General features: G+C 41.9%; 1 pseudogene; it reads right to left on the minus strand.

Annotated features, from left to right (window-relative positions):
- Positions 1-8,541: 8,541 nt before the first annotated feature.
- Positions 8,542-9,237, minus strand: LOC148040561 (E3 ubiquitin-protein ligase At1g12760-like; annotated as a pseudogene).
- Between the last annotated feature and the right edge of the window lie 15,198 nt (positions 9,238-24,435).

Raw genomic sequence — 24,435 nt, forward strand, 5'->3', positions numbered from 1 at the left:
CTAGGATTTTGTTGTGCATGCAAGCTAACGCCTTAGCCTCCTCTCCTATTCCTTGATTTCTCTTTCCAAGCGTTGTTGCTCTCCAAGCTCCGAGGCTAGCCTTTGTTCCAAATTTTCTATATGCTTTTAGTTCCGTCAGCTTCTCTCTTCTTTTATCATTGCTAGCTACTTTGCAGCATCTTGGATCTTTTCATTTTCTATTTGCAGATCTTTGTACAGTGCCACCAACTTATTGAAACTATGTTATAGGCTCGTGAGGCTGTGTGTTTCTGTCACGAGTTTTGCTTGCCACCTCTTGTCTTCTCCTCCCTTGGCCTTGAGCTTCTCCCTTAACTCCTTGATCTCTCTTTGATAGATGGCCACTTGGCGGGTTCTCTCTACAACTATTTTCGTGTCTTCCTTTGCCCGTTCCAATTGTGACAGGAGTTCCTACACATAGGCATCATAGTTTGTGGACAATGGGTGGTGGGCAGTGGGGCCAATGGTTGTAGATACCTTGATCTTCAGCCTTTTGAGGTCTCATCTAGATTTCACATCTACAACTGCCTATCTTTTTGCTCCTATCATAGGGGTTCATGCACTTGCACCTTGAGTTGCCTCTTTGTTGACCAGAAACTACACCCAAGCCACAACTGCCTATCTATTTGCTCCCATCATAGGGGTTCCTGCACTTGCACCTTGAGTTGCCTCTTTGTTGACCAAAAACTACACCCAAGCCACAAGATTACTGGTATCCACCATGGTAGAGGAGTCTTGAGTGGGTGTAGTGACTAGGGTGGCACGCAGTAGGACGGGTGGGATGGGGTTGATTAAGCAAGCCTTTGCTCTTTCCCTCGGTCACTGGGGGTAGCAGGATTTTAGGTATCTTGGAGCTAGTACTTAGTCCTTTGTATCAGGGTGGGCTCATGGCCACTTAAAGGTTGCTCCACTGAGAGATTAAATAACAAGGGCTATGTCTTCTTCCTCTTTCTTCCTAAGCTCCGCATCTTCCCCGTCAGTTCTTCTCTTTCTCTCCTCCTTAGCTCTTCTAGATTCCTCTTTTGTTCTTTCATGCTTTTGGACTCACTTGGTGCTTTGTGTAGGCATGTTTCCTCTTTCTTCCCCCCTCTTCTTTGGCCTTCTTCTATGAAGTCTCTTTCTTTGATTTCTTGGCCCTTCCTTGGCTAGATTGTGCTTCTTACTCTCCTTCGTCTTTACTCATGGTCCTTTCACTGGACTGCTCCTATCCTTGGTACTACAAAGAGGGCCTATCTGGCATGACTGCCTCATCATCTTGTGCTTTCCCTAGTGCCTCTCTTATGATGGCTACCAAGATTCCTCCGAAGCCAATGGTTGAGGCCTTTAAGGATGACGATTTCCTGGCTTTAGAGGCTGAGGACTCTCCCCCCGTGGATCTTTTGCCAATGGCTAATGCTTTTGTCAATGTCTCTATTGTCTTCCTCACAAAGCCATTTAGTTTTGCCTCATCAAAGGACCAGGCAATGATGCTCTCCAGCATTGGTAAGTTGATTCTATTCTCATCAATGCGCTATATCTTTGACTAGAGAACATGGCACGCACCATTTTGGCTTGGATTTGGACCTCGGGGTCAGGGATGTTAGCCATAGGCTAATGTTGTTGTTGGTGTGGACAATCACTTTGTTTATTCCCAACATGTCACACACATCCCTTTTTGGCCATCTCTCAACTTTGTTTGGTAGGCCCACTGCTTTTTGTACAGCTCAGGGCTCAGCTCGATTTCTACTTGGCGGGCCTCGTTCTCTAGGTGCACCGTGACAATGCCTTGGTTTCTATTAAGGGTCAAAAGGAATTCGGCACACTTCTCATAGTCGATGGCTTGGCCTACCTTCTCCACGTACTTATACAACTTGTACTGCTTTACTAGTTGCTTGATGGCTGGCTCCTCCACAACTATGTCTTTTAAATTCAAGATATGCCTGAATTTGAATTGATTGTAAGCCCTCATTTCCAACGAGAGGCCATACTTCGCCTGCTCCTCCTCCGAGAATGGAATTTTGTTGCTTTTCTCTTGACCTACCATTGTGGGTACATGTCATAATGCCATAGTTCACCATTAGTGTCTTTAAGGTAATTACTTGAAAGGTAAGAAAGAATTGATTATGCTTGCTTGGGAAGAATAACATACTTAAATACAAAAAGAGCATTTTTCCTCAAGCAATCCATTCATTCCAAAAACTTTACAACTTTTTCCTTAGTCACGAGTTGATTTTTATCTGCCCTCTTCCGCTCTTGGACATTGATGGATGGTTTATCCATGCATTTCATTCACCTTACCTGTTTAAATGTTTGATTTCACCTTGCCCTAGAATCCTTCCTAGGATTAAGGTTTGAGAGGTTAAGGGCATTTAGCGCTAGCTTGTAGTGTTTTACTTTTGCACGAGCCAAGCATAGAAGTTTGGATTATATTCTAGATTGGCATAGCAGTCTGTATCAAAAGGATGGATGCTAACTTGAGTGATGTAGGTGAGAATATCCATGAGGAAGTCACCGAAGTCTATGCCTGCTAGCAATGTGTAGCTCTTCCTCAGTTAGAATTCGGTCTGAATATGGGTGGATCATGATGTGCTCTTCTAAGGGTCAGTCACGAATGGTGGTCAACACCCTATAGGAGGTTGGAGCTACTACATAAATGGGATCATACTTGGAGGTCTTAATGGCACGTCGATGCTCAGAATGGGTCATGATTTGGCACCTTGTTGTTCCCACTAGAGTCGGAGAGCATACCACTTCCTCAAGAAGAATGAGTCATTTATCGGCTAGCCTGCAGAGTTCGTCCAACCTTTATCTTGTGGCCATAACTCTACTCTTGATATAGGAGGTGATTAGCCATTTTTTAAGGGCTTGGTCTCAAGATATCTCGACATTGGTGATCAATTCCTCTGCGACCATGGGGGTTTTACCATCACGAATTCGTATTCCTCCCAAGTGCATATGTCATGGAGTGGACATCCGATGCTAAGGATGGATCAAGCAAGCCTAGGTCCAAATGCTCATAGATCTTAGCAAGTAGGGTGAATGTGGCATCTAGGTGCTTGATGCAGGTGATCACATCAACTCCTACATTATCAGCTATGTCTTTAGCCAATGTGAGGATTGATCGTCATTTGTAGGACGGCTTAAGACCTACTGGAGGGTAAGGTTTGAAAGAACTAGATAATTTGGCAGTTGATGGTTGCAGCTTTGGTTGCTCTTGAGGGTGTGGTTGGGCTTCTTGTGTGATGGGCCTGGTTAGAGTCGAAGGTGCCGTGCTACTAGATGCTAGTGAGGTCTTAGGGGCACTAGTAGGACCGGATTGAGGTAGTGTCTGAGTAGCATGGTGCGGCTTTGGTCGATAGACTTGTTTAGTCTCCGCCAACTTATGCGTTTGAGGCTCCATGTGTTTCGCAATTTGAATCATTTGTGGCATTGGTGCCCTTTTTGTCCCATGGCTTGGTGGGGTTAAGCTTAGGGTTGGCGCTAGAGTAGTGTCCTTGGCCATCTTGGCGTTAAGTACCCAAATCCAGATGTTACCTTTTTAGTAGTGTTGTGCTTGCAATAAGACCTTGAAAACCCATCGCAGGGATTAGGCCATTCATCGATGCCTATAGTTTCTTCTAGGCCTCCTAGGTTTTGAGGGGGATTTCCTAGCCTTACGGGTTTGTGGTTAGGAGTAAGACCTTGAAAACCCATCGCAGGGATTAGGCCATTCGTCGATGCCTGTAGTTTCTTCTAGGCCTCCTAGGTTTTGAGGGGAATTTCCTAGCCTTGCAGGTTTGTGGTTAGGAGCTCCTAGATGGTAGTTGTGGGTGTTTTGGTACCCATTTGGACTGGTGTTCAAGGGTTTTAGCTTTGTGGTGAGCATTTTACTGGTGTTGGGGTTTGGCGGGTGGTGACGATCACAACCCCCCTCCTTAGGCTCGATGGTGGGTTTTTCTACTAGTGGCTTTGTGAACTGTGATGGAGTCATGCAACCCTTGCTGAAAGCCGTAACTATCTGAATATTGCCAATTGCAAGGTGACTGTGCTATGAGCAATAGTTGACATTGCAATGTGCTTGTTTCTTAAATGCACATCCTAGCAGTGATTCCTTACCAGTAATCGTAGTGTTATGCATCACATAGAAGATCAGAAGTAGGCTTTTAGTCTTGATAGAGACTGTTATTCTACACTTCCTGAGCAATGAATAGGACCGTCTTCCAAATGGATTAAGTTTGGTGTTGGTGGGCTGCAGTTTTGGTTGACCAATGAGGGTTTGATGATCATGCATAAGGATATTATAGTCAACTCCCTCATCAATGAGTGTGTTGTCAAAGACGTGTGTCTTCTAGGTAGTCATTGATAAGCATAGGTAGATAGGTGCCACCACTTCCTCATCTTCATCTTCAATTTCTATGATGGTGGCCACTCGTACCTTGATAGTGTTGGATTGCATATGAGAACTCCTTGCCATCATGCAAATTGGTACTAGGGGCATGTCATCAGGCTCACCCATTGCCTTAGCAGCTTGCTCGTACTTCTCACTATTCGAGAATAGCAGATTGATCATGGCTAGCACATGCATCCAATCTCACTCATCCTCGGGACAAGGGATGTACTTGGTGAGTGGCCCGTACAATTTTCTAATATGCACATCACCCTTCAACATGGTGGAGATGGCATCCAAGTTGACTAGTGTGGTCTTCCATGTATCCATCTCTACTTTTACTGCCTCTATTCGATTGCCTTAGAAGATCAAACCATTACCCCAGTCTTCTATGAACCATGCATTGCGCATCCAGAGCCGACCTAACAGGATGTCATGTCCACACCCTTCACAACTATAAAGTCAACAGAGAACTGGATCCGTGTGATCTTCAATGGGTGGTTCTTTAATACTCCAAATGGCAACACTTTCATTCCATTGGCTATGGTAACATTGAACCTAACATTCTCAACAGGTGGGTTACCCCAATCCTGGAGTACTGTGTGGCTCAGCACATGACAGCAACCCTCCCACGGGAGGAAATGAACATGAAACCAAGGTAGAAGCATGCAAAATCTATGCACATGGCTGAGCCATTAATCTCAAAACTGAAAAGAAACCATAAATCTTCCTCTTAATAATGAATTGATTCGTTATCTTCATCATCTTCATCCATAGCTTCAACCATTATGCAAGAACAAAAGGGAAAAGAAGAATTTCTGCACAAAACATAGAAGAGAGAGGAGAGAGAACAACTTTTTGCACCACCAAAAAGGAGAATATGCGATTGGACAAGAGAGGGAAAGGAAAGAGGCACATAACCACTCGTGCACTCCACCCCACCTCTTCCCCAAAAAGCACACCCCTTCGTATTTTTTTATTTCTTTGAAACTTTGATACATTTGATATTATAAGGCCTTTGGCCCTTAATTTTGAGTATTCCTACCCTTCACCAATGCGTGCACGTAACACTTTTATGTATATCATTTATTTATGATGGTGTATGTGGATGTGGCCCCCTCATATAGGTGTGTATTTTAGTGATTTTGTAGCAATGTACTTGTTATCTTTTTTACAAAAGATAAAATTGTTATATGTGCATGGACATAAAATTGTTATATGTGCATGGACATTTTTGTGCCTTGTTTTTATGCTTCTTTGAGTGTCATCATATTCCTCCCACACTGAAATGTGAAGCGTCCTCGCGAACCTTGCCAAAGAAGAACCACTGTCTATCACAAAACAACTTCAAAAATTGTTAGTAAAACAACTTCAATCATAAGGATGAGGCCTAGCCATGGTAGGGTATGGGACTCCAAATCCATGACCACCAGAGTAAGGGAACTCCTACCTCAAATACTCCCACACTGAAAATATTTACTAGTCTTCAAAGGATAGGTTTTTGTCTTCAACAAGGGATCACAAGCATAACCTTTCCATCCCAATAGAGGAAATAAGGATGACTCCCTTCATCATGTAGCTCTAGAGGGCACTTGAGAAAATAGGGTTTAATTGTATATGTAGCTTCATGTATCTTTTGATGTGGGAGTTCATCTTTATGTATCTTCTCACGGAGTATTTAATAGTGTTGTCATCCATGAGTGTAAAGTGAAAACTCTTGAAAGCACAAAGCTTAGCTTTGAGACAGTATTTTGCTTTGGTAAAGAGTTTTCACTTTTGAATGTTGACAATGGATTAGGAGGGTTAGTAAGCTTTGATCCTTTTAGATTCTTAAAAATTTTCCCTTTTAGTTTATCTAATCATTTTTCTTGATGGTTGTTGCTTGGGGGAAAAAGAAAAAGAAGAAGGAAGATGTAAGGGATGGCAACAATGTATGTTAGGATGAGAGGCTGATGGTGATCATGGGTGGAGGAAAGAACCACATGTAGAAAAGTAGGATGGTAATATTGAGGTACTATAAATAAGGTAAAAGGGCTAAGGGGTGGAAGAAAGTGCCACAATTGAAGGGGCAAATGATGAAGGGGGTAAGATCAAACGAAAGAACAATGGTGTTTAATATTCATATTAATATTTTATTGAAATTTTTAGGTTAAGGATTGGGGAGATATGACGGGATAAGGGAAGAAAGCAAACATGGCTACCATGTGGAGGATGAGGGAGAGAGGGACACATAGATGAAGAAGTAGGGTGGAAGTTGTTTTATGGCTGGCATTAGATCTATGGAGCTCATGAAGCCAACAAGTCCTTCTCTTCCTTCTTAGCTACATCGCAACTTGAAGACCTCAAATACCATGCACTCCGTCTTCTTCTTATTTCCCTCATCCTCTAATCCCTTCTTCCTTCTTTCTTCATGCTTCTTGTTTCTTCTTCTTTGGTTATTGGTTGGGAACCATGCAAATAGTGCTATAGAAGGAAGGGTATTCTTTTGAAGAAGAAAAGATTCTTTGGGATGATGAGAAAGAGGAGGCCGTGTTGGTATGCAGATCGTGTGGCAAGTGGACAATCATGGTGGAAGAGGGAGAGGTCAAGCAGAGAAGAGAAAGGGAAAGAGGGGGCGGGAGTTGTGGGCAACTCATAAAGAAGGTTGCCAGCAATGAATTTGAATAGGGAGGGTGTGATGGAAGGGTTGTGGTGAAGGGAAATAGTAAGGGAGAGGGTAGGAAAGGTAAGGGAAAAGAAATGCCTTGCTGCACTGCACACTAATCCTATGAAAGGGGTGACTTGGCTTCATCTTCTCATCTTGTGTGTCTATCTTCACCTACTCGGTTTCTCTTCTTGCTTGTTGTTTTCAGCATCCTGTTGACCCTGGCTCCCTCTATCTTGCCTGGATCCATCTATCTTATGCCCTCTTGTGCTTCAACACTTCTTTCAATTTTGTGCATTATGTTGCACTTGTTGATGTTAAGTTCCTTTTGAACAATCTCCCCTTTGCAATCTCTTGAAAACTCTCTTCTTCTTTCTCTGCCATCGCAGTTGCTCACAAGAGGGCACCAGGAAATTTGAGAATCACAAAAAGATCAAGATTCCTTGAGTAGGTGTAGACTACTTGTCATTGAGTGCCAAAGCCTAATGAACCTACACAGACCAGAACCTGCAATGCATGGTAGGTTTGACTGCATCCACTATCAAGAGGGCATCTAAACCATCTGCCTTCATGAGCTGCTCCATTGGGCTGGTTGTTGGAATCCACGGCCGTCAGTGCTGTGGCAAATGCAATTGCAAGCTTGGGGGCCTCCATCACTGCACATATCGTTTTCTTCTAGTGCTCTGTGGTGGGCATCCTACTGCCTCTCTCTGTCTCTCTCTCTCTCTCTGTGCATGCTTCGCTACTAGTCGAGGACCATCAGGGCGACTTTACACCGAAGGGGTAGGGTCTTGATGTGGCAGGTGGCATGGCGGAAGAAGGTAGGGCAGGTAAGGAATGGACGGCTGCGTGTCCTTCGTTGTTGGCAGGTCTCCCAATAGCATGTGGATATTGTTCTCCCTGTCCTCATCTCTCCTCATGTACACATCATCCCCCCTCTCTCTCTCACTCCAGTCCTTCGAATCACATCCCATCTAACAGCCCATCTTCCAGAATGTGACTTGCCTGATGATCTGAGGCATCTGTGCTGCCTGTAACAAGGCTTTTTGCTTCCGGCACATCGCACCACAAATTCACTTGCTGGTGATCAATCCAGGAAGGGTAGCATGATACCTCAATCCAGAGTATGGAGGACCCATCTCCATCCATCCCTCTCTCTCTCTCTCTCTCTCTCTCTCTCTCTCTCTCTCTCTCTCTCTCTCTCTCTCTCTCTCTCTCTCTCTCTCTCTCTCTCTCTCTCTCTCTCTCTCTCTCTCTCTCTCTCTCTCTCTCTCTCTCTCTCTCTCTCTCTCTCTCTCTCTCTCTCTCTCTCTCTCTCTCTCTCTCGCGCGCAATGTGGTAATGACCGCCTTCGCATCCCTCTCCTTCTCTTATGTTCCTTTTCTTCTTCTTCTCATTCCTCTTGGAGACATGGAGACCTCTTGGAGACATGGAGACGCTGCGCTACTATTTCTGCTACACGTATCCTTCACCTTTGCATCCTTCTCAAGTAGCAGAAATGTAGTAGGATCCATGTCCCACAGGGTACCTGTTCCTACAGTATCATGGGGCAAAAAGCCTCGGTTTGTGACATATGTGCCATCAAATCAGGTCCCATAACCCTTTTGTTCCAGTTGCTTCTAGGTTGAGCGGCATCCATGACTGAATTTTTTCCAGCAGTACACCTTGCCACAGGTGTTGATACATCTGTGTCTCCATCTCCAGTCTTACACCCTTGAACAGAATATTTGCAAAGGGGACAGGAAGCATTTATTTTTAACCACTGATCAACACACTCCACATGAAAATGGTGGGAACATGGTAATCCTCGTAGCTGTGCATTGTCCTTGTAGCGGCCCAGGCAGATACAACATGCCACATCATCCCCTGCTATTACCCTCTCATTCTCTATTCATGCTGCCATCACACCACCTTCACTGGAGCTATCACTATCTGATCCATTGTAGCTGCTTTTCTCTCGCTGAAATGGTATCCTCTTGCTCCTGAACTTGTAAATGGGCAAAGAGGCAATAACATCGGCAGAAGCTCCCCTCCCTTCCATGTGACTTTCACAGAAACCGAGGGAAATCACGCAAGGAAGGCAACAGCACACAACAACACAGAGCACGAACGGCATTGCATAGCTGATGCAGCTTAGGGCCAAGAATGCTACACACAATCTGTAAAGCTTTGGGCTTTCTTCAGTAGAGGAGGGTCTTCCAAACACCCAGACAACGGGCTTCCATCTCATCCTGCACCTTCTTGTACTTTGGGACACACAATTTCTTCACTGCTTTGCATCAGATCTTCAGGTCTCTTTTTTTTTTCTTCCTTTGGTGTTTTGAGATCATCTTCTTCCCCGACTGCACACCAAAATGATAGCAACCCTCCCACGGTAGGAAATGAACATGAAACCAAGGTAGAAGCATGCAAAATCTATGCACATGGCTGAGTCATTCATCTCAAAACTGAAAAGAAAACATAAATCTTCCACTTAATAATGAACTGATTCGTTATCTTCATCATCTTCATCCATAGCTTCAACCATTATGCAAGAACAAAAGGGAAAAGAAGAATTTCTGCACAAAAGACAGAAGAGAGAGGAGAGAGAACAACTTTTTGCACCACCAAAAAGGAGAATATGCGATTGGACAAGAGAGGGAAGGGAAAGAGGCACATAACCACTCGTGCACTCCACCCCACCTCTTCCCCAAAAAGCAGACCCCTTTGTATTTTTTTATTTCTTTGAAACTTTGATACATTTGATATTATAAGGCCTTTGGCCCTTAATTTTGAGTATTCCTACCCTTCACCAATGCATGCACGTAACACTTTTGTGTATATCATTTATTTATGATGGTGTATGTGGATGTGGCCCCCTCATATAGGTGTGTATTTTAGTGATTTTGTAACAATGTACTTGTTATCTTTTTTACAAAAGATAAAATTGTTATATGTGCACGGACATTTTTGTGCCTTGTTTTTATGCTTCTTTGAGTGTCATCAGCACACTAACTCTTGCTTATGTGTCTACAATTTCCTTTCTCATGGTTTCTCCTAGAGCTTGGATCGGTAAGACTGCATGTATTTCTGTGCCTTCCCAAAAAGCATTGACGTGCAAGGACTTGGGCACTGAGTGCAACTGCAGACTAGGTATGTGAGTTACCACATCATGATCGTGTAGATCAACTACCCCTTGCTCCATTAATCCTTCAACCCGCTGCTTCAGTTCTTGCCATGGTGTTGGATGTTGCCTAAGCAGATCTGCTAGGCTTAGAGTCACCAAGGTGGTCACTACTATAGTGAGGAGGTTGTTAGTTGCTTGTCTCTCTCTTAACTCTGCATTTCTTGGCCAATGGCCCTGACTGGTTTGTTGGCTCGTAGCATCTAGGCTCTATTTAAGCGGTATTGCTTATGGTACAATCGTGTCTCTCGACTTTGATTGTGTTGGCGAGACTGGTGTGCTTACGCTTGAGAGATCATTGATCTCATCTTCCAATATGGGCTCATCATCCTTTAGGTGCTCATGGGCTTCTTTCAACCGACCTTTTCATTGGCCTTATTTTGGCGCTTCGGGTTGGGGTACTCCCCAACCCTTGCACTCCCCTTCTTGACCGTCTTTGGAGCTGACATTTCTGCTTCTACATCTATTACCTTTTTTCCAGCATATAACATCGTGGCACTCTTAGTTTTTAGCATGACCTTTGCATCAGTTTTCTTTCTCCTTCACCTACTACAACTCTTCTTTTCGATTGAGGCTGCATCTAAGTTCTTGGGTCCAAGCAATGATATGCTAGCCTACTTCGTCTGTGTGTAGGTCATGACATGCAACAGGATGGGTGTATCCTCTTCGTTAAATGTCTCAACTCCAAATAGCCCGAATGGTATAGTTGGCTCGTTTTCTGCACTAGAGGGTGGCCTTCGTCTAGGGCATTCGGTAAACAGGTGAGTGTTTCCACACTCTAGGTATCTAAGATCAGCCTTTTCCCAATTAGCCTACTCCCGTTTGGGGTAGCAAGAGGAGATGTGTCCTAGGTGACAGCAATTCCAACAAGAAATCAGTTCTTGGGTCCCCCCCCAGGCCTTTACCTCTACCCCTTCCTAATGCCATCATCGATACATGTCAGTAATCCATAAGGATTGCATTTCCCTCTTTGTCATATCATATGTAGGGATGCACATAAGGCTCTTCTCATTCGGTCCTCCATGTAGGGTATCATGGCCGAACCTACCGCAATTGGCACAAGGTCGGGACCTTGGATCCTGACACTCAGCTGTATGTGGTTTTTACCACAATATATGCATTGGATGTGAAGGTGTGTTGGTCATTTCATCATTTCTTGTAATTTAACTAGCTCTGTCTTCATCTCCGCTAGATCTTAACTTACGCCCATGCCCTTCCCTTTGTCCTGAGTACTTGGGCTTGATCTTTCACTTGATGTTGAAACTCTCTCAGAGTTTCTAGCATTAGTCTCCTCTTGAGTCGAGCTCTTGGAGGACTCTTTGAGCTGGTCATCCACTCTAATTGCCTCACCAAAGACCCCAGGGAGCACATCTCACTGCAAGCTTTAATTTCCTGCCAAGGCCTTGTAGAGTTCCTCACTTCATATCCCATTTGATGAAGACTGTCGTGGAGATTGCTCTTTTGGTGGGTCACTCACCAGTTGGGATCCTCTTGAGAAGAGACTCCGCATGTGGGTGATGTAGTCTCTTATGTCCTCCTTGTCTTTCTGCTTGACATTCATCAACTGCACTAAAAGGTTATCGGAGTACCCAAGCTCATAGAATCTCTTAATGAAGAGACTCTTGAGGTTGTTGAAGTCAGTTTGCTCAGCAGCGTCCAGATTCGTATACCAGGTCCTACCCTTATCCCCTAAGCATAGACTAAAAGCTTGTGAGCATTGAGTAAGATTGGTGAGGCCATTGGCCTTGCAGACTTGCTCAAACTACTCTACAAAGCTGTATAGGTCATTATTTGGCTGGTACTTGTCTAATTGCTTAGCCACGACAAGGATTTTTAATTGGTTCTTGAGCCTTGGTTAACTCTTAATCCCACAAGTAATGAGGTTTCCATTGCAACTGCACTCTGTTTTGCTAGACGAGTTGTCTAGTAGTTGCTTCATAAGAAGCTCGCTCAATGTGAGATCTCCTTCTAGCACTTTTTCCCTCTATGTGTCAAGTCATGTCCTATTTCTGCTTGGTAGGGCTAGCACTCGCTAAATCTCGTGCATTTCTATGTTCTGTCACAAGCTTCTAGCTTGTTGTTTTTGATTCTAGGCCACCATGTCCTGCAAAGCTTACCATGCTAGTCTTCTCTTCTCTTTGAGTTCCGCTATGATATCCTCAAATGTTCTACTGTGATGGTCTGCCAGGGTCTGTAGATTGTAATTGGAGACTAGCTACTAGATCTTTGTTGGAAAACCGCCTAGGTCAAGCTCTTTGCCACATCCGTAGTTAGTGCTTGACTCTACCATGTTTGCAATCTCATGCTCCACCAGGTTGTCGATGAGATTGATCAAGTCAGGCAGGTCCACTCCTCCAATGGTGTCGGTCCTATGCTTAGGGTTCTTAATCACCTCAACTACGCTTTATGGTCTTCTCCTATTGGTGGATTCATTCTGATTGTTAGGTCTGAGTGAGTTCCTTATTATTTACAAATAGTCCTCAACTTACACTCACTCGTCGTGTGTGTGTGCATGCTCTCTTCTGTGCATTGTGTGAAATCAGGCTTTTAGCTTTTCTTAAGTGCACTTCAAGTGGTGTTGGAAAACAATGCGGGTGCAAATACAAAGTGACAATTGCAACTCTCACACTCTCATCCACGTACTTAGCCTAGTGGGGCTCTAGGCTAGATTCTTGGCCGCTTCCTCTGGTCTCTAGGGTCTGTGTTGCGTCCATAATAAAGCATAAGTTTAATTTAGTCTAGGGTAGGGTAGGGTTAAGTATAAAAGGTGGAGATGTAACATGTGAAGGATCTTTTTTTTGCCATTTTCAAGCAATACATACTTTGAGGTTCCTTCCTTCCACCAACTAAGAGGGTGCATGCTCTTAGCCACCAAGATATGGGGTGCATACCATGTCCCACCTTGACATGAGGTGAGTATTCATGTTGCAGCATTCATCTATGATTCTCAACCTTCCATGGCAATATAATTTCAATCCTAGCTACCTTGGCTATGGCTTCCTTGCAAACATGGTGTATCTCTTGTATTTCTTTGCAAGAATGGTGCATTTCATGAATTTCCAGTTATTTTGTTTGTTGTGAGAACTAGCTATTTTACATTGGTATCAGAGCATGGACTTTGATCCATGGGAAAAGTCATTTTCATGGAGAATTTAGTCACAGGTATAGGTGGCAAGTAACTAGAGTACCAAGATTTGGTTATCATAGGGTTTGGTACAAATCAAACTGTGACTAGTTAGAGTTCTCTATAACAAATCAGGGTTAATTTTAGAGGTTTCTTGAAGAAGATCTTGAGGAAGATGGAGGTTCTTGGCCAAAATAGCAGGTCATGGTTAAATGGAGGCCATTTTGAAGGTTTTTGACCCTAATTGGAGTCTAAACTAGGATTACATGAGTCAAACCTTGATTCCTTTTTAGGAACTAGTTTCTCTCTCTTCTTTCTCTCAAGTTTTCCTCAAGCTCACATGGTGGATCTTGGCTTTTTCTTTCTCTCAGGCCCATCAATGGCTCAAAAGACCTACAAGACAGGATTCTTTAGTGTATAAGCTCTCAGTAGAGTAGCTTAGTGCTTGGCTTATAGCACTTTCATTTTCTAGTACAAGAGGTTGAGTTTGCGTTGTTTGCGCTAATCTGATTTCCCTCTCCTTCACAAAAATTTGCAGCCAATACAAGCTTTGGCTATGGCTTAACAAGCTTTGACAATCATTCTTCAAGGTTTTCAACAAGCATACAGAGCTATTTCACACTCTCTTGATCACTCTTGATCTCCCAAACCTTGGCTATGGTAGATTTATGACAGCAGTGAGTTTTCTTTGAAATTTCTTCAAAAGATCAAAGAGCTTTTACTCTATCAAGCTTCCTGGAGCTTCTTCAACACTCAAGGGACCGACATTGATCCATTCCTAGTCTTGAAGCTTCAAGAATAGTTAGCTATGGAATCAAAATAGAGCAGCCACTTGATTCTTCCAAATTTTTTATCTTTGAAGGTTGGAATCATGGGGCTTTTGGTTCTTGATGCCTCCTAGGGCTTCTATGCACTGGATTTTGTCAAGATTTGATGGTCTTGCTTCAACATTGCAAGAATAGGGCTTGTTCTTGGCATTGCAAGTGTATGGACAGTTCATGCAAGCTTATGTGCTTCAATGGAAAAGATCTCTATCAAGGATTGAAGTCTTCTATCCTTTTGGATGCTCATCACTGATTCCCTTTCAAATTTTCAGTCACATTTGGAGCTACAAGGATCACTTCCATCAAGCTTATGGATGTTGGAGCTTTCTTGAAGGAGAAATTGGAGTCTATGAGCTACAAATTCATCATGGGAATTGCAATTTGAGGATATTCTTTGCTACATCAAGTGGGAGATCAAAAATTTCAAGTCTCAAACGGTTATTGGAGCTTCCATAATCATCTACTTCAATAATGAAATAGGTATTTCTAAATTTTCCTCTTAATCCCTTTAAAATTCAATTGCTTAAGCCATCCATTTGTTGAAAATGGAAAATTAAGAGTATCCCATTTTGGAATTGCCAATTGAAAGCATATAGACCCAACTTAGGGTTGAATGATGTTATGTTGAATTCTCTTCATCCTATTTAATAAAAATCAATAGCCAATTGTTGCTAATCTTTTCCATTTGCAAGAAAATTTATGCCTAATCCTAACCTTGGTTGCTTAATGTGATTGATTGCAATTTGGCTGAAAGTAAAATCAAGTGGTAAGTGGAATAAAAAAAATTGTAAAGCAATGAGTCACTGCTGTAGGTATTCCTTATCTATCCCCATTTCATTTTTCAGCCCAATTCCATTCTAGTTCTTGCATATCATGAAATGGAAAATTTCTATTTCCGTCATGCATATCATGCTTTGATTGTTGGAACACTAGCTCTTCCATGTATATTTCGATCAAGGAAAAAGGTCGAAGCCGAATGAGATAGCAAGACAATAGTGAGGTGACCCTCCCTTGCTATTTATGACTCCATAGGGATGCACAACCTGGCCCGGAAGGAACTTTGCACACCTTCCAGGGTTTTAGAGACCATTTAGGTGCCCGTCCTACCGTTTTATCCCTCGTCACAAGTGGTGGACCATGGAAGATCACTTTGGAAAGAGTGGATGAAGATTTGAAGACTTATGGTACCAAATAGTGCAAAACAGGGCAGTTTGTGACATCTTTGAATAGATATACAGGTCTTTCCAACAAGTACCAATTAGTTGCAGGTGTTTCCTGGATACCTACAAGTGCCCTATAGCCCATCACAAGTCTATTAGTTGTTTTGGGACTCTACAAGTACTATAAGACCCATTTTAGGGTGAAACAAGGCTTTCACAGGGTGTTTACAGGGTGCAAGAATTCACATGACAAGTTCACATTTTCTATTACAGAAATTTTTATCGTGATCTGATTTGGGAGCTTGATAGCTTGATTCAAAGAGGAGGTATCAAACTTTGACTTGAATCAAAAATTTTAGTAATTGGAATTCAATAGTAAAATTTATAGCAGTTTTGTGACAGGGGATCTAGTGGGACTGCACCTAGACAGGTTGACAAGGGTGCACTCTTTAAGTTCATTTCACCCATTTATAGCAAAAGTTATAGCAGTTTTCTAACGATGGTTCTAGTGGGACTGCACCTAGACAGGCTGACAAGGGTGCACTTTTTGAGTTCATTTCACCCATTTATAGTAAAAGTTATAGCAATTTTTTGGCAAGGGGTTTAGTGGGACTAGGCTGATAGGGGGTCTCGCGGGACTATACCTAGACAAGCTGACAGGGGTGCATTGTTTGAGTCCATTTCACCCATTTACCCTATTGCAAGCTGAGATCTTGATAAATCCAAAGTATCCCTACTATATAAGCTTTCTTTGGATCAAGAAACCATTGGGATTGGTGCAATACTAAGCAAGATATTGACAGTTTTCTTTCCTACAGTCATCTTTGATAGCACCTATCCATAATGGCCAAAAACAAAAAGAAAGATCAAGTCATGGAGACCATTCAAGAAGACATCAGAGAATATGTCAGCAATCAAAACAACACTAATGAATCCCTCAATCATGACCAACAAGATGATGGTGTAAGTGTTGGTAATGCTCATAGTGCATGAGTGGGTAATGAGGGATATCCCTTATCTCATGAACCTTTTGAAGACTCTATGATGTCAAGAGAGTTGCATACGCTAAACACTCGGATGCATGATACTTATGAGCAGCTATTCAAATCCTTAGGAAAGATTGAGAACACATCCAACAAAGTGAATGAAGAACTTCAGGAGAGCTTATCAAGTTTATGAAGAGTGGATTTGAAGATGTAGTAGCAGCTGTCAAGGACTTGAAGACTCAAACCACATCCTTTACACCAAATGTACCCACTTCTCATATTGAAAATACTTTAGCCCAGTCCTCCAATATGAAAGGAAAGGGGATTGATTAGCCTATAATTTCAAGCTTTGAGAAAGGAGAGCCATCAACATCGAGGAGTGCTCATTATTAGCCACCAATGTCATCAAAGCATCATGCCCATCCTCAATTCAATTCAAGACGTGAGGCTACTTATGAAGAAGAGGAGGACCTAAGAGAAGAAGAGAATGAAGAGTTTCATGGATGTGACCCCTTGTTCAAATCTTTTCCCTCTCAATCTACCATCAAGCAAAAAGAATCGGACCTTCATGATAAGAGTGGAAGATTTTATGAAAGAATGTCATTCCATGATATCACCAACAAAGACAATTCATTTCGTAGTCAGCCCACTAATGGACAGTATCATTCTTTTGGATTGGGAAAACCAAATCATGGAGGTAATAATTCTAGACCAAACTCTTTTGGAAGGCATTCAATGAATAGAGATTCTTGGAGACAATCATCTTTTGGGCAGCACTCCAAGCCAACCTATAATGAAAGGGAGTATAAAGAAAAGATTACCATTTCCAACTTCAAGAGGGATAATGTATCTCCAACAGAGTGGGAAGAATGGGTAAACAAATTAAATATGTACTTTACACTTTTCCCTCGCCATGATGAAGCCAAGATCTATTTTGCAGTACTCCATCTTGAAGGCTATGCGCATACATGGTGGAGATATATGCAAAGAGTTGGTCACAATTTTTCTTCTTAAGAGGATTTTAAGAAGGCAATGTTGGAGGTGTTTGTGTCTCCAATGGAGAAAGAAAGATTACAAAGAAGATGGTATGGTCTTTAACAAAGGGGCATGTCTGTTCGCGATTACTCTAATAGGTTCCTTAATCTTTCTATGTACATTGAAGGGATTGATGATTTTGCCAAGTTAAACAAATACATCTTTGGTCTAGATTCAGCCCTCTCTTCGAAAGTAGGTGTAATGCAGCCCAAGACAATTCATGAAGCCATTTTAGATGCTAAAAGGTATGGTCAAAAATATAGAAGAGACTCAATGGGGGTTCAGCCAAAAAGTGGAGGGTATTCATTACCTAATCAGCCTTCGAGAGTTGGAGCACATTTCATCCCAGCAAAGGGATGTTTATATGTTAGAAGGCAAGGGAACTAATACCTACAACAGTAATTACAGCAAGTTGCCTAGATATCCAACAATCTATGGATCAAAACCAAGTGGAGGAAATGGTTATAGGCCAATGGTTGAAGCAAAACAAAGCTTTGCAAGGATTGAAAATACACAAAAGGGATCTCAAAATAGCACTTACAGCAAGGTACTTTCAAATGATCAAATAAGAGACATGAGGACCAAAGGATTATGTTTCAAGTGCAGAGAAAAGTGGACACAAGACCATAGGCTAAAATGCAAATCCAAAAATAGCAAGCTTAACTTTGTCATCATCGATTAGCTGGATGAACATGAAAGTGAAGAGGGGAATGCATTTCATGTGGAAGCAAACCCTATGGTTGAAGAAATGCATGATGATGATGAAGGAAATAATGGTGAATTTTATGACATTGTGGATAGCTTTCCTTTTGATCCAAGTGACTCTTTATGTGCCTCTACCATAGATTGGAGTGGGAGCAGTGGGGGTTACACCAATCGTGGATATACGACGGAAGGACTTGTTTATCAACCAACACACCTTCACCAAAAGCGGATCTATTAAGATTGTAATCTTATCAATTTGGTACAAAAGGAAGATGATTAAGTTCTATTTCGAATCGCACCATCCCTATAATAAATAGAAGCTTCTCTTTCTCTTTTACTCGTTGGTAAAATTTGCAATAAGATGTCTGCTAGAATTGTGAAAGTTTTATCAATAGAATTATGCCACTACGAACAGCAAACAGACACGACTACAAAAATTAGGAAAAACCTGTCATCCACGATATAGATGAAGTATAATAGAATCCCTTAAATCTCTGAGTGAAGTATTTATATCCGTTAAGTTTTGACGAATTCCTATTCCTAACTCATTATTCTCAAGGAGAATTATATCTATAGGTATTTTCTCTATTTTTGCATATAAATCTGTTGTGTTTTGATAAATAGAATTGTATTCGCATAGAAGATATTTCAGGACGGGTTGATAACATGACCAACTTGTAAACTCTTTTCAATAGATTCAGAATCCATGAGAACTCGACTAGCTAAACCATTTCAATCAACAAAGATTTTAGCTTTATTTTTATCTTCTGCAGTTACTTCTATGTTCCATCCTAAGAAGACTAATCTCGGGAGATAAAATGACATGTAAAAGAAAAAATGGGGCAAACCCTAAACCAAGCACATGGCGATTCTATACAGGAGGCATGACCTAAAGCTTTACGATATATTTGGGTTAGACCTTTCTTTTTTTCTGTCATCTAACGAATGAAATTCGATTTCGGCGATGAAACAAGATCAAATTCATGAGCATTTCTCATGATGCATGGACCGGTTGTAAGGGACAAAACACCCTTAGACTTGAGGGGTTGATCAATGGAAGAATGGTTCACCTTTTGATTGATACAAGCAACACCCATAGCTTCTTTTATACCAAATCTTTACATGGGCTGAGATTGCTTCATCAACAAATGTATAGCATGCCTTGGGCACCTATCAACTGTCGAAGCACGTTTTTAGCGGTCCATCAACAGACGAATCTAAGCAACGCCGCCCGACACTTCCATGGAATGTCACGGGATTTGTCGCCTAGGGTTTCTCGAGTTCACTGGAATGTTCGTGGTCTAAACCCATCGAGATCGACCTGAAATCTGGGTTCCTAGTGGTCAAGGTCTCCTAACAGCATTCTAACGTCAAGTCCTGGACATCCCACTTTACGCAGAGACACCCAAGTCAAAGCATATCCACACCTCACTTGGTTCAAAGAGAATAGGAAACGAGAGGGATGCTCCACTCAACCTCTCTACCCGTAGGGCATAGTCCCATTCCGGTCCCCTTAAATAGCATGAATCGGGTTCTAATTAAACAATACCTAAAGGTTGAACAACAGTGAAACCTTGTGAGAAGCCTCCCAGTTCTTTGGGACCACCTTGTCATAGGACAGACCCGTCGGGGTTTCCACCAACCTGCTTTCCTTGATAGCTTTAATTTTCTAATTAGATCCTATCACATTTATGAGTGACATTTAAAATCAGTTTCCTTAATTAAGCCTTTTAGGGAACGGGGTTTGTTCGCATAACTTATAGCACTAACACAAAAATAAAGCAAGTATTCCTTTTGACAAGCAAGTTCCTTAACTTATCTTCAAGTTAATCTTTGTCTCCTGCCCATATAGGAGAATTTATATATCCCTTCTGCCCAATAGATGTACACGATCCAAATCACATGGCACCATAATTTCCATCCATTATCTAGAATAGGATCTTCCAACACCACAAACGTTGGGCTCATGGCAATCTTCAACTCCGTTCAGGATTGGCAAGGGGTGTCCAGAGCTCCACCTGACCCCAAGCAGCCTAGGAGTGAAACACAATTTCCGTGGTTGGCCTTTTCACCACTCGACCTTCGGCCCATGAATCGAGTAATGCCCTCTCAGGTTGAAACATGGTGTGACCTTGGAGATTATCCACCCATGCAAAAATATCATTTTCTTAATTAATCCAATTAAGAATCAAACACAATCAAGGCAATTAGGCCTAATATCATTTTCCAAGAAAACATTCATTTATCCCCATGGCAACTTGTCATCATAGACCCCTGCCATGAATTTACCATCAAGCACAAGCACTTGGAATAATCATCCAAACCACAATCCAATAAACTATTGAATATAAAAGCATGTTTGAATAACCATCAACCACAAGCACTTGGAATAATCATCCAAACCACAATCCAATAAACTGTTGAATGTAAAAGCATGTTTGAATAACCAACAAAACCAATTGTATTCTTCCCAAACAATGCAAGAAAAGACGCGATAACATTTCCATCACACATTCGCTCTCCCCCTTGGGATCGAAGAGCAATTCTATGTAAAGTTTACTTAACACTCCCTTTCTTTAGCTAGGGCATAAGTTAAGGTTTCTAAGACTATACAAGACATAAGTCCTATATATCACCTATATTGTTCAATAACCCAACATTCTGGTCTTTAGTTTGACTCGGGTTTTCCTAATCCCTTGACCTCTCTACTTGCCTTTGAGGGCCAGAGTTGTTGTTTGTATCTAGCCCAGTTCTCGTTTGGATTGATAAACATAGTGGTTATCAGAGGGATCCCAAGGCATCTTAATCTTTAATCCTTATGATCATTGTTTATATTAGCTAAGCACAACATCAAGATTCTGAAACTATCAAACATGAGCTATTAATAACGAGAACTTGGACAAAGGTCTAGAGCTTCAAAAACGATTCTCTTCTAGACTAAGTTGCTTGCCATACAATCCATCAAGCGTGCAAGTTGCAACATATATCTTCGAAGTGATGAAAATGCACCTATATATTGCGAGGATGAGAAGTTGACAAATGCTTGAAGCCTTATATGTTGTTTATGAATTCATTAGATAGCATCTAAATACAATTAACTTCTCTTGATACTCGCATTTGGAAAATTCAATCCTTCAAATACTTCAGATGCAGTTTATCCTTTTCAATGTCCTATTCTCGTGCGGCATAATACAGGTCTAATGCTCCTCATGCGGGAATCAAAGCGACCATTTATTAATTTGTAACTACATTACTTACGATCGATATCACAATTGGATTGGCAATGATGCCCTCGCCCGAGGCTTCGTTGCCTGTTGAGGAATTGCCATATCTACATGCGGCAATTTTTTCTTGGGGGTCATCCTCGATCTTCTTCTCTTTTAGATGCGCTTTGCACAAGACTTCCATGCCTTTACTCGATTAGCGGGGGCCGATTGGGGAGAGAAATTACACTACAGATAATCTAAGTGGAACAAGGGGGAGAAGAACAGCAAGTGTGATCACCCTCTAAGGAGGGGAAGAGAAGTAGAAGCTTTTTGGAAGGTTCTCTCTCTCTCTCTCTCTCTCTCTCTCTCTCTCTCTCTCTCTCTCTCTCTCTCTCTCTCTCTCTCTCTCTCTCTCTCTCTCTCTCTCTCTCTCTCTCTCTCTCTCTCTCTCTCTCTCTCTCTCTCTCTCTCTCTCTCTCTCTCTCTCTCTCTCTAGTAGCAAGGGGGGAAAGAGGTGGCTATCCCCTTCCCTTAAGGGGGGGAAGGTGGCACACCTATGCTCCTCCCCATTGTGGTTATCATCCATGTCATCATTGCCTTCTCTCTCATCGTTGTCTCCATCTTCCTCCGCCACGTCATGAGCTTCCTCCCCATCAGCCTTGTCGATTTCGCCTTCTCCACGTCGTCATCCTCTCTCCCCACCACATCATCTTCTACCTCCTCTTCTTTCCCCCCGCCACCTGTCAATGACAATAGGGGGGAAATATTTAAAAAAATTTGAACTAGCTTTAAAGGGGGAGATTCCTATGCGCCGTGGGCGGGGAATATTACAAAATGCATGTGCCATTGAAGATCCAAGTGGCTAATGGAGCTTATGAGTCAAGTAATGAAGTATGCCTACACTCCTATTACTCTATCTCCTTCATATACTTTGGAAGTGGACTTGATCACTTTGGGAATGGGACCCATAGATATTGTCATTGGCTGCGATGGTTGAAAACCATTGGAAATTTTTCTTTGGACTTGGAAAACATACTGATGGAGTTCAAAGGGAATGGACAGCATATCATATTGAAGAGCATTAGTCAAAAGCAAATGGAACTCATCTCTATGAAGAAGGTGCATAAAGAAATCAATGCACGGTCATGCATATTTACTCTTTTGCTTGCGAAAGTGGATGAAGAGTAGCCATCAAATCAGCCATCATCTTCTTCAAAACAAAAGGATCCAAGAATGGAAGAGCTATTGGAGGAATACAAAGATTTATTTTAGTAACCATCATCTTTGCCTCCAAAGAGAGAGGTAGATCACCCTATTGACTTGATGCCCAACACAAAACCCATCAACAAACCTCCCTATCACTTGTCAAAGTTTGAAAGGGAGGAGGTGGAAAGACAAGTTAAAGAGTTGCTGCACGTGGGTTTAATTTAGCCAAGTCAATCTTTGTTTGCCTCTCTTGTGCTCTTGGTTAAGAAGAAAGATGGATCTTTTTGCATGTGTATTGATTATAGGGAGCTTAACAAGTCCGCTGTGAAGAATAGATACCCGATTCCTCGCATTGATGACCTCTTCTCTTGGATGAGCTCAAAGATGCAAAGGTCTTCACCAAGATTGATCTTTGTTCAGGCTATCATCAGCTTTGAATGAAGGAATGGGGTGAGTATAAAAAAGCCTTTAGGACTGAAAGAGGGTTATACCACTTCTTGGTCATGCCATTTGCGTTTTCAAATACGCCCGCTTCTTTTCAAGCACTCATGAATAAGATATTGTAGTCTTTCTTGTTCAAAATAGTCCTTGTATTCTTTAATGATATCCTCATTTATAGCAAATCCAAGGATGAGCATTTAATGCATGTGTGAGAGTCTTTGACACATTAAGACGACATACACTCTTTGCCAAAATGTCAAAGTTTTCTTTCATGGAAGATGAAGTGGAGTACTTGGGTCACATTGTGGGAGAGCAAGGCATTCCTATGGATCCTAACAAGGTGAAATGTGTCAAAGAGTGGCCTACTCCTACAAATTCTACTTCCTAGAGGGGTTTCCTTGGATTGTCTTCATTCTATAGGCGGTTAATAAAAAATTATGCTCATGTGGCGGCTCCTTTGACTGATAGGCTGAAGAAAGAAGCTTTCTTTTGGGACTCCATAGCTGACAAGATTTGAAATCTCTCTTAGTTTCAGCACCTATTCTTGCATGCCTAGATTTCTCTAAGGAATTCATTATATGTGCGGATGCTTGTGGAAGAGTAGTTGGGGTTGTTTTGTATCAAGACCATGGAGTTATAGCCTGTGAAAGTCATAAGCTTGATGACAAGGAGTGTCAATTACATGTTTATGAACAAGAGATGTTGGCAATTTTGCATGCTATCGAAAAGTGGCATCACTATATATATGGTAGCCATTTCAAGGTGAAGAGCAATCATTGTGTGGTGAAATACTTCCTTTCCCAACCAAATTTTTCCCCTAAACAAAGGAGGCAGCTAGCTACTCTTCAAAGCTATGATTTTGAAATATCCTACATGGCTGGAAAAGATAATGTTGTGGCAGATGCTTCATCATGGATGTGGACATGTTCTATCTCTTCAATTTCAATTGTACATAAGGATTGGATTCATGGCATCCAAGAAGAATATTTTCTTGATGAGCAAGCATCAAAGATGATGAAGGAATTTTAGCAAGGTAAAGGAGAAGAGTATCCCAATTTCAATTGGCACAATGGTCTTTAATGGTATCTTAGTAGAGTCTACTTGACACCACAATCCTCTTTCAAAGACCGTACTTTGCATGAGATGCATTCTTCACCTTTAGCAGGCCATCATGGGCTATTCAAAACATTTGACAACATCCATAAGAGCTTCTATTGGAAGGGCATATGGCGGGATGTCAAGGATTATGTGATGCAATGTCTTCCATGTCAACAAAATAAAGACTCATCTCTTCTACCACTTTAGCTACTCCCTATTCCTCAAGGCAAGTGGATTGATATCTCTATGGATTTTATTATGGGATTGCCTACAACTAAGCATGGGTGGAATAGCATTTATGTGGTAGTTGATTGGTTGACCAAATCAACCCATTTCATCCCAATTAAGGCCCAATTTACAACAAAGCAAGTGGCTCAACAATTCATGGAATGTATTTTCAAGCTTCACGGTATGCCACATTGTTTCATGAAGATGTAAATCCACAAGCCTATGAGGAGTTGGAAAAGATGGACACTCTTA

This window comes from Lygodium microphyllum, chromosome 2 (genome assembly GCF_053477565.2).
Source record: "Lygodium microphyllum isolate KBCC chromosome 2, Lygodium_microphyllum_v1.1.10, whole genome shotgun sequence".
Lineage (NCBI taxonomy): Eukaryota > Viridiplantae > Streptophyta > Polypodiopsida > Schizaeales > Lygodiaceae > Lygodium > Lygodium microphyllum.